This window comes from Diabrotica virgifera, chromosome 6 (assembly GCF_917563875.1).
Source record: "Diabrotica virgifera virgifera chromosome 6, PGI_DIABVI_V3a".
NCBI classification, from domain to species: domain Eukaryota; kingdom Metazoa; phylum Arthropoda; class Insecta; order Coleoptera; family Chrysomelidae; genus Diabrotica; species Diabrotica virgifera.
Window position 1 is genome coordinate 158,100,963 of NC_065448.1, and position 15,774 is coordinate 158,116,736.

At 37.8% G+C, this 15,774-nt stretch overlaps 1 protein-coding gene across 4 annotated transcripts in view; it reads left to right on the top strand.

Moving 5' to 3' along the window:
- Positions 1-15,774, top strand: part of LOC114324457 (uncharacterized) — a 558,952-nt gene that overhangs the window by 147,326 nt on the left and 395,852 nt on the right. The gene's annotated exons all lie outside the window — the stretch shown is intronic.

Below are 15,774 nucleotides of genomic sequence, written 5' to 3' on the forward strand. Positions count from 1 at the left end.
CGATATACAAAGTTAAAAGCATTTTTGTAATCGGATAGTTTTAAAACCACAACATAACCAAAAATTGTAAACGCAGTTGCAATTATTATAGATCCCAAACAATGTTCCAAATTCAGAATATATTTTTTAATAGATACTATAAATATATACTATGTATGTTGTTTCGCAAATGTAATTTTTATGTTTGGTGTGTTTAAAATTTTTCCGATCGATACACACCTTTCTGTTTAAATAATGTTTTTGGAATAATTGTTTATTGGCAGAATTAGTTTATCGCATCAAAAATAAAAATCAGAAAATTTGTATTCCACAAAACCATTTTGATTTGATTTTTGTACCCGGTTCAAGGCCCTAACACCTTACCTCTAGAGTAGAGGATTATCTACTGTTTAGGTTCCTTAACTCTCTTTCCTCCCTACAACTTCACTCACTAATGGCCTTAGGCCATTATTAGACTAGGTAACTGGTGACGCAACTAGTGGCGCCACTAGTGGCTCCACCAAATTAAGGCACACAAAATATTATGGGCAACTGGTGGCCGATATGGGCAACTGGTGGCACAACCAGTTACCGTAGTCTAATAGGTCTCATTTACTTAAATGCCCCGTGACGTAATGAGTCACTGGTGGAGCAACTTGGTGGCGTCACCAGTTGCCTAGTATAATACTGGCCTTAGAGTATTGTAATAAAAAACATAAAGGTCTATAAGATTTGGAATATTGGTTTTCTATGATTTTGTCTATGTTTCACGAGTTTCGTAAACTCCAAAAATTCTTAACAGGGCTGTTTTCTTCACGTATGCTCTAAATACAAATTTCGATTTCAATCCATCACCTGGTCATCTCAGAAGAAGCTCTTTATCACCACCTCCTGGAGTTAAACCAAAAGAAAACCGCCTGTTCTCCCATCAATTTGTTTTCGTCAATACAAATTAATTTCTTCTTCTTCTTCTTTTTGTATAGACATGACTCTGTCTGTTTCTTCAATGTGCCTCTAGTAAGTTGTCATTCCATCGTTTTCGTGGTCTTCTCACTGATCGTCTTCCTATTGGGGAACCGTCTCTAGCTCTCCTGACTACCCTATTTGTTGTCATTCGGTTTATGTGGTCATTCCATTCTATTCTTCTGTTTCTTACCCAGTTATTAATGTTATCCACCTTGCATCTCCGTCGTATATCTGTACTTCTAGCTCTGTCCCATAGAGTCTTACCATCGATTTTTCGAAGGGTTTTCATCTCCGCTGTTTCGAGCCATCTTTTTGTCCTCTCTGTGTCGGGTCGTGTTTCTGCCGCATATGTCATTATTGGTCGGATGACTGTTTTGTAAATTCTACCTTTCATTTCTTTTCCGATATTTTTATTTCTCCATATTGCGTCATTTAGGCAACCTGCGGCTCTGTTTGCTCTATTCACTTGATCTTTCACTTCTCACAAATTGATTTATTTAACCTAATTTATTCAACGATCCCGTTTCTTGAAGAGTTGTCCATAAGCCTATAACAAGGTTCTTCTCAAAAGACTTTCCCATTTTTTCATCCAAGAAGGATCAAATTATCCATTATTTCTTCACTTCTTCATAAGTTTCTATCTTGGCTCATACCAATATCAATCCCCTTTACCGATTTGTTCTACCTATAAGCGTCTCCCCAAGTATTCTTCGGTCTTTATTGAATACTACTACTCTTGCCAGGTACTCGAAGATAAGCAATTCTTCATATTTGGTGAATGAAATTTCGACCTTTAACATGACCAAACCATCTTAACCTATAATCTTTCATATTGGCATCAATTGGTGCTAGCCCTAGACTTCCCCTAATATTATCATTCTTAATTTTACCCGTTTTTGACACTCCACCCAACTTTATGCTTTTTTTGTCACTCTACTCATTCATCTAAGCATTCTCATTTCCGACAGGCGCGTCCGTTATTTCTTTTCCTTTTTAACTGCCCAATATTCAGTTCCGTGTACCTATAGCGATACGCTTTAATTACTATTTTTGCTAATTTTAATTTTAATATTTTTTCTCAAAACGAAATAATATGGAATCCACAAGGAAAAGAAAAGGTTTTCCTGTAGTTGGCTGTATACCATCAATCACAAAATTGGAAAGAAATCCTTTGTAAAAGGTATAAAAAAATTTTTTTTTATTAAAAATCCCTTAAAAGGGCTACATCACAACAAAACGTTTTCGATTTTTATAAAAAATCATCATCAGTGTTCGATAAACTGGATGCTAGCTGAGCCACAAAAGAAAAATATCTGGGTAAAAACCCTTTACATATAATATAGATGCCTTAAAAGTGCATACTTCGATAAAAAGGCCTGTGATGGTCACATGGCAAACAGGATAATGCCCTAAGGTAAGGTATACATTACCTTACCTTATATGTATACCTTACCTTAGGGCATTATCCTGTTTGCCATGTGACCATCACAGGCCTTTTTATCGAAGTATGCACTTTTAAGGCATCTATATTATATGTAAAGGGTTTTTACCCAGATATTTTTCTTTTGTGGCTCAGCTAGCATCCAGTTTATCGAACACTGATGATGATTTTTTATAAAAATCGAAAACGTTTTGTTGTGATGTAGCCCTTTTAAGGGATTTTTAATAAAAAAAAATTTTTATACCTTTTACAAAGGATTTCTTTCCAATTTTTTGAAATAATATGGGTCATATAAAGTCACCGTTAATATACAAACCAGACGCTAAGAAAGACATGGATTTACGAAACGAATGCATCCCCTGACCATATGTTTTTGGAGTGTCAGTTTAACAAACTGAAGTCCCCATAAATTAATTACCATATCAGACCATTATGTCAACAACTCACTTTGGGACATGCATTCCTTTTTAAAACTGCAGAACTGTGTCTGTTTTTATGCGTCAGATCGGAGTGATTTATTGTCCTCTCCGGACCATATTGTAGAAAGGCATAACATCGATAATAGGTTGTGGCTTTTCTTAAGAGTCTATTCACAGCGTGCAACCGAGGCACTACTCGCTAACGACCGACCCTTTTCCGAGATCTAACTAAGCAACACCTTTTTGTTACCAAAATAAATAAATGTTTTACTGTTCGTTGTTAACTTATTTTTATCATTTTTAATTAATTCCGTCAACTCACACCTACCGGAATACGTATATCATACCTAGTCTTATAGATGTTTTATAGAACTTTCCCTCTTTAGCTTCATTGGCATGTTTCTGTCACATAACAATTCTCATTCCGATATTATCTTGGTGAAATAGGCAGACTGAATACTTCAATATGCTGAAGACACGGGAATACAAGTTTTTTTAGAACCTGACCAAGCGGAGAATATTTTTTTTATAAGTCTAGATCTTTTGAACAACACAAGGAACAAGAGGGAGAAAGAAACTTTGGAAGAAGCAGGAATTTCGTGGTTTTAAATATAGTAACTTTTTTGGGATGGTACAAATAAGATAAAAACAGAGTGATGTGGTCCAAACTCCGACAGGAAATGGCATTTAAAGAAATTATCATCATCATCATCATCATTTATGAAGAGCATGTTAAGGAAGCTAGAGGTAAAATCGGCAGAAGTGGGTCTTAAAATCAACACGAATAAGACAATAGAGATGAGTATAGGAGTAACTAACTGTGATAAACTATACATCAACCATCAAGAAATAAAACAGGTTCAAGAATTTTGCTACCTAGGCAGTATAATCAGTGCAAAAGGTGGAGCTCAAGCAGATATTAAACAGAGAATACGAAAAGCAAAACAAGCCTTTGGAACCCTCTCAAATATATGGAGATCAACACAGATCAGCCAAAATACTAAAATAAGGCTATTTAATAGTAACGTGAAAACTGTGCTACTTTATGGGAGTGAAACATGGGCAATAACTGACGGAATTGTAAATAAAATCCAAGTTTTTGTAAATAGACGTCTACGCAAAATTCTAAAGGTATAGTGGCCCAATACCATAACAAATGTAGCACTATGGAGGAAAACCAAACAAGAATCCATCAGAACAACAATAAAGAGGAAAAGATGGAACTGGCTGGGACACACCCTGAGGAAAGAAAATGCAGACATAACAAAACAGGCACTCAGATGGAATGCAGTTGTACGAAGAAGCAGAGAACGCCCGACCAAAATATGCAGGAGTACCATTGAAGAAGACCACAAAAGTATGAAGAAAACCTGGGGAGAAATAGCAACCATGGCCAGAAATAGAGGAGAATGGAGAAGCTTCGTGGATGCAATATGCTCCTTCATGGAGTAACAGGATTGGATATATATCATCATCATCAACCCATACACGTCCACTGCTGGACATAGGCCTCCCTCAGCTCTTTCCATCTGTCTCTGTCCTGTACGGCTTGCATCAAATTACTGATAACACGCTTCAGATCGTCGGTTCATCTGGTTGGTGAGCGTCCTCTGCTCCGTAGTGCTTCTTCTCGTCGCCTCCACTCGACAATACGTTTTGTCCATCGGTTGTCTAATAATTTGGCGATTTGTCCTGCTCAATTCCATTTTAGGGACGCGATTCTTTCGACAGCGTCTGTTGTTTTTGTTCTACGACGTATTTCTTCGTTTGGGATTCGGTCTCTCAGGGAGACACCCAACATCTAGGGCTCCATAACCCTTTGAGTTACGCGAATCTTGTTCACTACCTTTTTTGTGAGTGTTTCCGCTCCATAAGTGAGTACAAATTACACACACTGGTCAAAGATTTTTCCTTTTCAGGCATATGGGTAAATTCGATTTAAATACATAGGTCAATTTACCAAACGCTGCTCAGGCTAATCGTATGCGACGTGGGAGCTCACATGTCTAGTTATCTCTGCCCAACCGAATTTCATGTTCCAAGTATGTACTTATAAGATGCAGTGCTAAAGAAATGTGATATAATTTATTTCATTATTACCGAATCATCCATACGATCGGCTATAAAGACTAATCTTCTCTTCATTAATCCATTTATGTTGTTACCATAATTATTCGTTTAGATCTTGCCTTTTTACAAGTGTGTTCTAAAAGGGTCGTGAATAGCTTTGGTAAGATGGTGTCTCCTTGTGGTACTCCTCGCTGTATCCAGAATTTATTTGTTTCTTGTTCAGATAGTCTTAAGGCGGAAATACATATCCGCGCCGCGCGTTCGTGGCGCGGTTAATGTTTGTTAAAATTTTTCATTTTGACGAACCTTCCGCGATCCAGAGGAAACTTACGAACATTTAGTAATTGTTGATAATTAGTATTAAATGTGGGTGCCTACATTGGATCCGTTTTTCTCCGATCAGATCAGATCCGATATCGGCCGACGTCGGGAGTAGCTTCTCCTATTCTCATCGAGAAGTGTTTGGTTTTATTCCGATTGGTTGCAAGTTAGGTTGCAAGTTGGTTGCAAGTTGGTTGCAAATTGGTTGCAAGTTGGTTGCAAATTGGTTGCAAGTTGGTTACAAGTTGGGGGTTGCAAGCTAACATGTTTAAATATATTCAATGTCATCATCTCATTTTCACTTTCCACGGTAAACATCAATAAGTTTGATATTTCCTTCCTAACACACCATTACTAACAAATATTCAACTCAGGCGCCCCAAAACCAACAAACCACTCGCAAACCCGTCCAAATACGTATTGCGAACCATCAAAGCATTTGTTGAAAAGCCGACAGAAGTTAGATCGTGGTGCGCCGTGTGCGAGCCGTTTGTGTGCCACTTGAAAACACGTACTAATCTAACAAATATGCTGCGCGCGAGCGGCTCGCACACCGAGCAGAGCGCATATGTATACCCGCCTTTACGCTAGCATTTGTATTTTGGTAGATATTTAATCATGTTAGTGTATAGCGATAGTCTATTCGGCATTCTGTTAATGCTTTTAACATTTTCTGCTGGCTTATGATATCGACACTATCGACTGCCAATGGTTTGTTATATTTCGCAGACTTCAGGTTCTTTATTACATATAAGTGGTCGTTAGTGCTATATCCCGATCTAAATGCTAATAATTTGAAATTTATAGCATTGATTTGTAATCAATGTCATTAATTTTAATGATTGAAATCTCTTTGAAGCCGAAGTTTTTCTTGGTTTTATTGAAAAAATATATCCAGATTCATCTTTTTTAATGATTTTGTTACTTTCCTCGTATTTTTAAATATAATTAACTAAATAATAACAACCACGTCCATGGATATCGAATTGTAACATTTCTTTGCGTGACCTATTTAATCGTGTTGTTCCTTTTGTTAAAAAATGCGGAAAATATCGCAATTGTTTCAAGGGTTATTCTAAAACGAAACATAATTTTGGCATGGCACGGAACTGGAACAAAGCACTCCAAACTTTCTCGTTTAGATTGGAGATTGGATGATTATTTTTTACACTTTTTTGATTTCAATTAAACGTCAAACAAACTTGACGTACGATTCTGAGTGAACTGCGAACAGAAATATATTCGAAGGATATTTGAATAAAATCTGGAACATATTGGAATTCTTTATACGAGTAAAGTAAAGTTATCAAAGGTAACATTTGCAAAATCCTATATCAGGGAAAAGTTTTTCACAAAATTAAAATTTGCAGAGTTTGAGAGAAATTTACATATTTGAAACAAACAAAATATTTTATCACTAGACCCATATGTTGTAAAGTTATGTGTAGGTATTAATCAAAAGAATAAAAAACCACGAAAAACGCGGTAAAAAATGAGTGGCGCACACAATATTCCAGCTACAAATAAAAAGAGCTGATATGAGTATTACGTGGAGCAAAAAAGGAATTTCAACTTGATGCTAAATTTGAAGTAAAATGCGCCACAAAAAGCCTCAAATTGCAAACCTTATCAAAGGTACTCTTTTGTGGCGCTTTTTACTTCAAACTTAGCAAATAATATGGAAAAATCTTAATAAAACTATAATTTTATTTTCCATCAAAATAAAAATATGTTTTTGCTTCACGTAATATTGATATCAACTCTTTTGTAGCTGGATTATTGTGTGAGCCACTCACCTTAACCGCGTTAAGCGGTTTTTTGTTCTTATATAAGGAGTTTTTCAAAGTTTTTTTATAAATTAAATATCATCATCATCATTCTCTTTGCCTTATCCCTATGCGGGGTCGGCTTCCCTAATTTTATTTCTCCACACAATTCTATCTTGGGTCATATCAATGTTAATCCCCTTTACCAATATGTCCTGCCTTATCGTCTCCCCCCACGTCTTCTTTGGTCTTCCTCTCCTACTCCTTCCAGGAATCTGCACTTCAGCTATTCTTCGTATTGGGTGATTAAACGTCTCGACGTTGAACATGACCAAACCATCTTAACCCATGCTCTCTCATTTTGGCATCAATTGGTGCCACACCTGTAATATACTCATTTCTAATTTTATCCTTCTTTGTCACTCCACTCATCCATCTAAGCATTCTCATTTCCGCCACATGCATTCGTTGTTCCTCTTTCTTTTTCACTGCCCAACATTCAGTTCCGTGCATCATAGCCGGTCTTATGGCTGTTTTATAGAATTTTCCCTTCAGCTTCATTGGAATTTTTCTGTCACACAACACACCACTCGCTTCTTTCCACTTCATCCATCCAGACCTAATTCTATTGCATACATCTCCCTCTATTTCTTCATTACTCTGTAATACCTATCCTAGGCTTTTCATTGCTTTTCACAATCATTTCACCATCCAAAGATGCCATTTTATTTGTAGTAACTCCATCTTTAAATGAATATTCCAAATACTCTGTTTTTGTCCTACTAAGTTTTAATTAAACCTATTTCCTCCAGAGCTTGTCTCCACTGTTCCAGTTTTTGTTCTAAGTCTCTTTCACTATTTCCTATTAACACTACATCATCAGCATACATTAGGCACCATGGAATGCTACCCTGTAGTTTCGCTGTTATCTGGTCCAAAACTAATGATAATAAATAAGGACTAAGCACCGAGCCTTGGTGCAATCCTACTTTCACCTGAAATTTATCAGTCTCTCCCACACCTGCCCTAAAACTAGTCGTTACTCCCTCATACATATCTCTCACAGTCTTTACATATTCGCCAGATGAAGATGAATGAATACCATATGAGCCTTGGTCTCTTTATTCCTGTATTTTTCCATCAGTAGCCTTACAATGAAAATTGCATCGGTTGTTGATCTGCCCTGCATAAAGCCAAATTGATTATCGGATATTTTATTTATATACATAAATTAAATGTGTAAAGTAAAAAACAGACGTACTCGCAATCATTTATTGTTTAACTTACGACGACCGGTTTCGCTCTTTACAATATGCAGAGCATCATCAGGTCAACGGTTTGCAAGTGTTTGCGGACATATGAGAGTTTCTTTTTGCTAGTATTTGTGCATACATATGTATTTTTTAAATATTGGCTTGATCTTATTGATCTTATAGCATCTTTTTACAACCAGACAATGTTCTAACCCTGGTTTTTATTTGTAACATTTAGTTTACTTGTAACCATTGACCTGATGATGCTCTGCATATTGTAGAGAGCGAAACCGGTCGTCGGAAGTTAAACAATAAATTATTGCGAGTACGTCTGTTTTTTTACTTCATTCAAAATGAACTCGCATATGCAACCCATTCAACATTTAAATGTATGAACATTGAACGAATATAATGTGTCTCGATTACACCTTAAGCTTAAGCGTTATAAATGGTCGCCTTTGTCGCATTATCGCCAAATGGTCTAGTCGTTATGACACTAAACTTGTGATAGGGCAATCCGAAATTTGTAGCGGCACTTACAGACAATTAACAACTAAAGGTCTGTACACATATGCGAGCCGAACTGTTCGCGAACTAACTGTTCGCGAAATGCTCGAGTACAGTTCGTTGAAATTATATTTACAGTAAGCTCATCACGATCCATGGAAAGCGATGAATCAACCCTTGTGCGAAGTTTATATAAATGATTCATTTAATTTGTAATTTGGGTATTGATTACATTGCGTTTCCCACGTTTCGTATCTCTTTCAAGTCAGGAAGGAACACGTCGTTTTACAAGTACAGACAATATCGCTGCGTGCGCCGTCCAAATTGAACTGCGAATATTCTTTGTGTTCGTCCCAAAAACCGACAGGCCGTGGTTCGTGACGAGCGACGAACGAATATCTCGCAAGCGGTTCGTCCCGCCGTACAATTTATACGAATATAGCTTTCGCAAACAGTTCGGCTCGCATGTGTGTACCGACCTTAACATGTGAGTGTTTTGCCACAAGATCAAAGTAAAATTGTATTTTCGAAGCATTTGTTAGACATTGCCAATGGTAAAGCCTGGTTGGTTTAGGCCTTGTTCTACAATTTTCCCGTATTTAGCGCATGCACTTGTTTCTTGTTTACCATTTTTTAATACTTACAGGTTTTTTGAAAAAATTCTAAACAAAAAAGTTGAAAAGTTGTAGATATTTTTATGAACCTGTCTTTTTAAATTTTTTTGTTCTATATCTAATCTGAGTTCTTTAACCCTCTTCATAGTTATACTCATATTAAAATATTTCCGCTAAAGACATCAAAATAGTGTCAAACGTTTATTTAAAACTACGAATATCCATCAATGTCAGTGAAATTCATCAACACTCTTGTAGATTCAACTTTGTAGGTAAGCGCCTCCTATTAAAGATTTATCTTCTCTACAATAATTCTGCATTGGTTGTTAAGTATAATAATCCTATGTATTATTTGCCAACTGTCTGGAAATCCGAAAACAGTTCACGGAATGGGCCGCAAATCATCTGTTTAACAACTAGAGATATTAATAATTTGTATACACATGTTCTCCGCGATGTCAAAAGCAGAACAACGCGTCATACTGCAATAAAATCTAAACGTACGTAAATATTAACATAGCTGACATCTTCGGTACATGCAGGCTTAATATAGACGCGACTTCCAAGTACGCATCTCTTTGTCTTACGAAGAACAAACTCGCTTTAAGTATAAACTAATATTAGTAGAAGAGGTAGAACAAACAACGCTCCTATTTTAAGCGTTTTGTCAGAATTCTTAAAAAAAAACAGTAGTTCGGAAATATGGTGTCAACGACCAAATTGTGCAAAGCTATTACGCCTGGTAAACATACCAAATTTGGAAAAACAAACAAGCTTATTACAGAGATTGTTGAGTCATTTGTGTGGTCTATTATTAATTTACGCAAAAATGGTGCAATATCCTTCCAAATATTTGACTAACATCTGATCAGGATCAGAGCCAGAGCATCGAGAAAACAAATCGCACCTCCGCTTAAACAGTGTCATAAGTCAAAAAAGCAAAGTATGTATTGAGAAAACGACGTTTAAAATTTGTGCTAGAACTTTTCCGGGTTTAATTGAAAAACTGTTAAAATTAGTATAACTATTTTAGTCAGCTTCAAAGGTTTTTTGAAGCTTTACAAAATAGTGTATTAATTCTGCTAAAAATATAAAAAACAATATTTTTTTCTGTTGAGTTGTGACACTACATATACAGATAAAATATCGAAAACTTTACGAAATATTATTTATCAAAAGTGGCTCTTGCAGTACAGAATATAAATCATATCATTATTATTATTAATTGAAGTAACTTTAAATACAAGTAACAACATTAAACAAAAAATACTGCCGAAAGAACGATAAATAATTGACAAATGTGTCACTTTTCTTGAGCACATACGAAGATTGTTTTAAATAATAAAGTAATCACATATTTTACTGTCTTTTTTTATTTATTTATTAAACACCAATAAGATGCTTAAGAACATTACAATCTGATCAAATAATGTGATCAATGAGCAACTTATTTCTAACCTAAATTACTACTAAAAATTTAAGACTAAGGACAAACTCAATAGTACCCCTTAGGTTCTGTTAATATATTGCACAAATGTTAACTTGTACATACCATCACTTGCACCGTGCATTATTTTTCACTTAACTAACTCGAACGGTTTCTTCCTCTTGAGTCTTCGAGCTAGATCCGTGTTGTCGAGGAGCTGGATGGCCTCAACATTGACGTGTTGAAGAAGTCGTTGTTCGTGACTCTTGGCAAATTTTTCTATGGTCTTGTTAACAGTATCCATGTCTAGGTCCCTATGGAGGTCACTGTTCCTATAGTACCATGGAGCGTTGACAATGTTCCTTAGCACTTTGTTTTGGAATCGTTGAATGATGTTTAACTTAGTATTACTAGCGCATCCCCATAGCTGGATTCCATATGTCCATATAGGTTTTATAATCTGTTTATACAAAAGTATTTTATTTTAGATCGAGAGAGTGGATTGTCTTCCCAATAGCCAATACATCTTTTTATACTTCATGTTAAGCTGTTCTCGTTTCTCTTTAACATGGGCCCTCCAGCGTAGTTTTTTTTTTCCTGGAAGCCACTTGGCTTATTGTACATCCTCCATTCGTTTATGAAACCCATTCCTGTACCAGCTTGTACAGGTCTAGTGGGTGGGTGCCGTATAAATTTGGAGTCACTTCGATGTCTCCGAAAAGTGTTTGCCGCCTCCGATCCAATGCCTCACTCATGCAAAATATGGTTGACTGTTTCAGGTTCTATATTACAGAGTCTGCAGCTCAAGTCTCCATGAAATAGCCTCATTGTATGCAGGTGACCCTTAACTGGCGCATGTCCAGTGAGGAAACCTGTTATGACTCTGAGCTGATTCCTGCTTGTTTTCAGCAGTAACTCAGCCCTACTAGCACATGTCCGTCCGATATACATCTTGCCATGTATTTGACCGTGTACACTCTCCCAGTGTGAGTTGTGTTGGCTTCGGACCCAGGATTTTTTTCGTTCACGGACGTTGCTTTTTGGCACTCCCACGGCCGGCTCTGGACCCAGGTATTTTATATCTGATACTCTCTTGGCAAGTGCATCAGCTCTTTCATTGCCGTACATGCCCCGATGACCTGGAACCCATACCAGTATAACACTGTTATGTTGTGTCAGTCTATCAAGTTCTTGTCGACATTCCCACACCAGCCTAGAGTTCACCTTAGGGCTTATAAGAGCCTCAATGGCTACTTGGCTATCTGTGCATATGTTAACCCGCTGCAGTTGGAATGCCCTCAGGTTGTTTTCTCTTGCACACTGCAAGATTGCAAAAATCTCTGCCTGAAATACGGAGGTATATTCTCCCAGTGGAATAGAAATGGTGAAATTTTCACCACTACAGAATATTCCTGCGCCCGAACCTTCTGCAGTTTTAGACCCGTCCGTATACCAGGTGCAACCCTGCAGTCTGGGTCGAGAGTTTCCTCTGTCCCATTCGTCTCGTGGGCAAATGTCCACTTGAAAAGGTACGTCAGGCTTGTATCTTGATGTCATATGGTCAGAAATCATCATCCATTCGGCATCATTAGTTTCATTCATTCGGCATCATTAGTTTCAAAGGAGGGAGATCCAGTAGTGCCTCCATAGCTGCCGTAGGTGTGCCCCTCATAGCCCCCGTGATCCCGAGACAAGCAAGTCTTTGCACCTTGCTTAATTTGATGATGGCATTTTTTTGTTGAACTTTTGGCCACCATAGCACTGACGCATATGTAATTTTGGGTTTTACTACCATGTTCTAAGTCTAATATACCATGTCTGGTCTCAAACCCCACATTTTTCCTTCAGTACGTCTGGCTACAATTAACGTAGATACCGCTCTCTTCGTTATTCTTTCTATCTGCTGATTACAAGTAAGTCTTGAGTCTAATATTATCCCGAGGAGATACTTTACTTCACTCACCACATTTAAATGTACACCATTTAGACTTACAGGACCCAATTCCTCTGAATTCCTTCTTTTAGTAAATTTCATGATTTTAGACTTTAGAGGACTGATGTTAAGCCCTACATTTGAAGTTCATTCTGTAACTACGGTCAGAGTCTGTTGCAGTCTATCTCTGACTGTACCATTAAATTTTCCGTGGGCTAAGATGACTAGATCATCCTCATAGCCCAGAACGTGATGCCTATCGTTGTCGACTCTAGCTATCAGGCCATCCATGACCAGATTCCACAATAGAGGAGATAAGACTCCCCCCTGTGGGCAGCCTCTGGCTACCTGAGCTGACACTGTATCCCCTAGCAACGTAGCATATATCACACGACTTCTCAGCATGCAATCTATCCATCTACAGGACGCTTCAGATCGCTTCGTAGGAGGTGTTGTCAAATGCTCCCTCAATATCGAGAAATGCACCCAACATCACCTCTTGGTTTTCTAGAACGTACTCCACTCTCTGTACAAGATGGTGCAGTGCCGTTTCTGTGGAGACTCCCGCTCGATACGCATATTGTCCCTGATGTATCGGACTTTCAACCAATACACCATCCCTGATATGCCTATCGAGCAGTTTTTCTAAGGTGTTCAGTACGAATGACATCAGACTTAATGGCCGCAGAGACTTGGCCCTTTCCTGTCCGATTTTACCAGGTTTGGGTATAAAAGCCACCCTTATCATCATCCATGCTTTTGGTATGTACCCCAGCCCTAAACTAGCATGCAGTATCTTGCACATTTTTTTGAAAAGAAGGTCGTTTCCCTTCTGTAGAAGTATTGGATAAATCCCGTCCGGACCCGCTGATTTATATGGCTCGAATGAGTTTATTGCCCATTTGATTTTGTCCTGGTTTATAACTTCTTTTGCCACATGCCAGTTTTCCTTAGAACCATAATTCATCATATCCAGTCCGGTTTGCCATGTGTCTAGTGGTATCAGTTTTGTTTCAGACTCAGGAAAGTGCACCCTGAAAAGCTCTTTCAGGGTGTATTCACCATTCTGAGTGTATTCACCTGACTCTTTTTGGAGCGAGGGAATACTTATCTGAGGGTCCTTTGAGAGAACTTTATGGAGCCTTGCCATTTCTGAAGTCCCTTCTATCTCTTCACAATCCCATCTCCACAAATCTCTTTTTGCCCTTCTCAGTTCCTTATTGTAGTCAGTCAGAGCTTTGCGATAATCGCCCCACTCACCTGACCTTTTGGAGAAATTTAATTTTCGTCTAACCTCTGTCCTTTGATTTGCAAGATTATGATTCCACCAGGAAACTTTCCTGTTTGAATTCCTCACTATCTCCGGACAGTTGTCTTCGAACGCTGACGTGACAATCTCTTGAAATTGTTCGGCAGCCATGTCTAGGTCCAATGTATGCCTTATCTTCCCGTTAATCCTGCCTAAGCTATATTCTAGGTCTGCTTGATATGCTTCCCAGTTTGTTTTGCGAGGATTACGATAAGTTTCCTTGATAAGCTCATTGCCTTTCATTTCAAAACAAATGTGTCAATGGTCTGAAAAGGACACCTCATCTGACACATGCCAGTTTTCCACAGTTCTAGCCACGTTAGTCGTGGCAACTGTTATATCAATCACCTCCTTCCGTCGTGAAGTCACGAAGGTTGGTTTGTTTTCTACGTTTAATATTTCTAAATTATGTTGCATTATAAACTGTAGTACTGACTCACCTCTTGCATTGGTGTTTGTACTGCCTTAAGTCAGATGGTGCGCATTCGCATCACAGCCAATGATTAATTGCAATCCATTTTTCCTGCAATCTCTCACTAGCTGCTCCAATTCCCTTGATGGTGGTTGTTCGGGATCATCATATGGGAGGTATGCTGATCTGAAAACTATCTGCTTCACCCCTCCTCCATCTATGATCTTCATCTTTACCGTGGTTAAATCCCTGGAACAGTGATTTATCAACGGCAGTGTTTTGATGTTTCGTTTGACTATTATGCAAGTTTTCGGGACATCGGCAGATCTGCTATATATAAGCTCTTCACCAATACCCGATAGACCTCTTATTTTGCCCTTGTAAACCCAGGGTTCTTGTATCAACGCTATATCGAACGTTCTCATGGCGACAGTAAGTTCTGCCGAAGCTGACTTACTATGCTGGAGATTCGCTTGCAGGATTCTGATTGGAACCATCAATGACCCTGATGGTTTTGAAGGATATCTTTTCAGGTCTGTAATACGCCTTGAAATTAGCAGCCTTTAATACTTTATAGGAGACCTCGCCGACTCCGACCTTCCGATTTTTCAACAACCAGTCTTCCGTCTTAAGGTGTTTATTTTGCCTTTCTAAACGGGTTCTGCCTGTTGATTCTTCAGCCTCTTTCTCGGGAATGCGTCTCGGGCGTTTGGGCATGTGGCTGGGATCGACCACATTAAATCCCATATAAATACAATATTTAACTTAAATATGCCACAGGAAAACAGTCGCAGAAGAAATTTGTTATTTCACAAATTTTGTTTTTACTACCAATCTTGTTATTTTGTATTTTTTCCTTATTAACTTAATAAGTTAGTAACTTCCTCATTATTAAATGAGGGAGTTATACGTGAACGTAGCAACAAAACTAGAGAAATCTACATCATGGAGAAGGAACAGGAAACAGGCTATACTATACAGGTTATATATTGATTGTAGCAAAATACTAATGAATTGGATAATGAATTGAAACAGGAGTTTTACGAAAGATCCAGGCGTTTCTTGATTACCGCTTGTATGAAAGTAAAAGAAATGATTTTATAGACCCATTCATGGTCAAGATACATCTTCTAAATAAAGGTAGCTTCAACAGTTGAGAAAGTCTTTTACCGGTAATGTCAAAATTGCCCCGAGTTTGTAATCCTTGTGGCCTACAAACTATGCAAAATATCGATGACGAATGGAGGAAACTTGAACAATACAAAGATATTCCAATAGAATGCGATAACCTATATGAATTCAATTTGTGGGTCAAATTTTGATCACATTTTGACGATTATTTCATTCATGGGAGATTC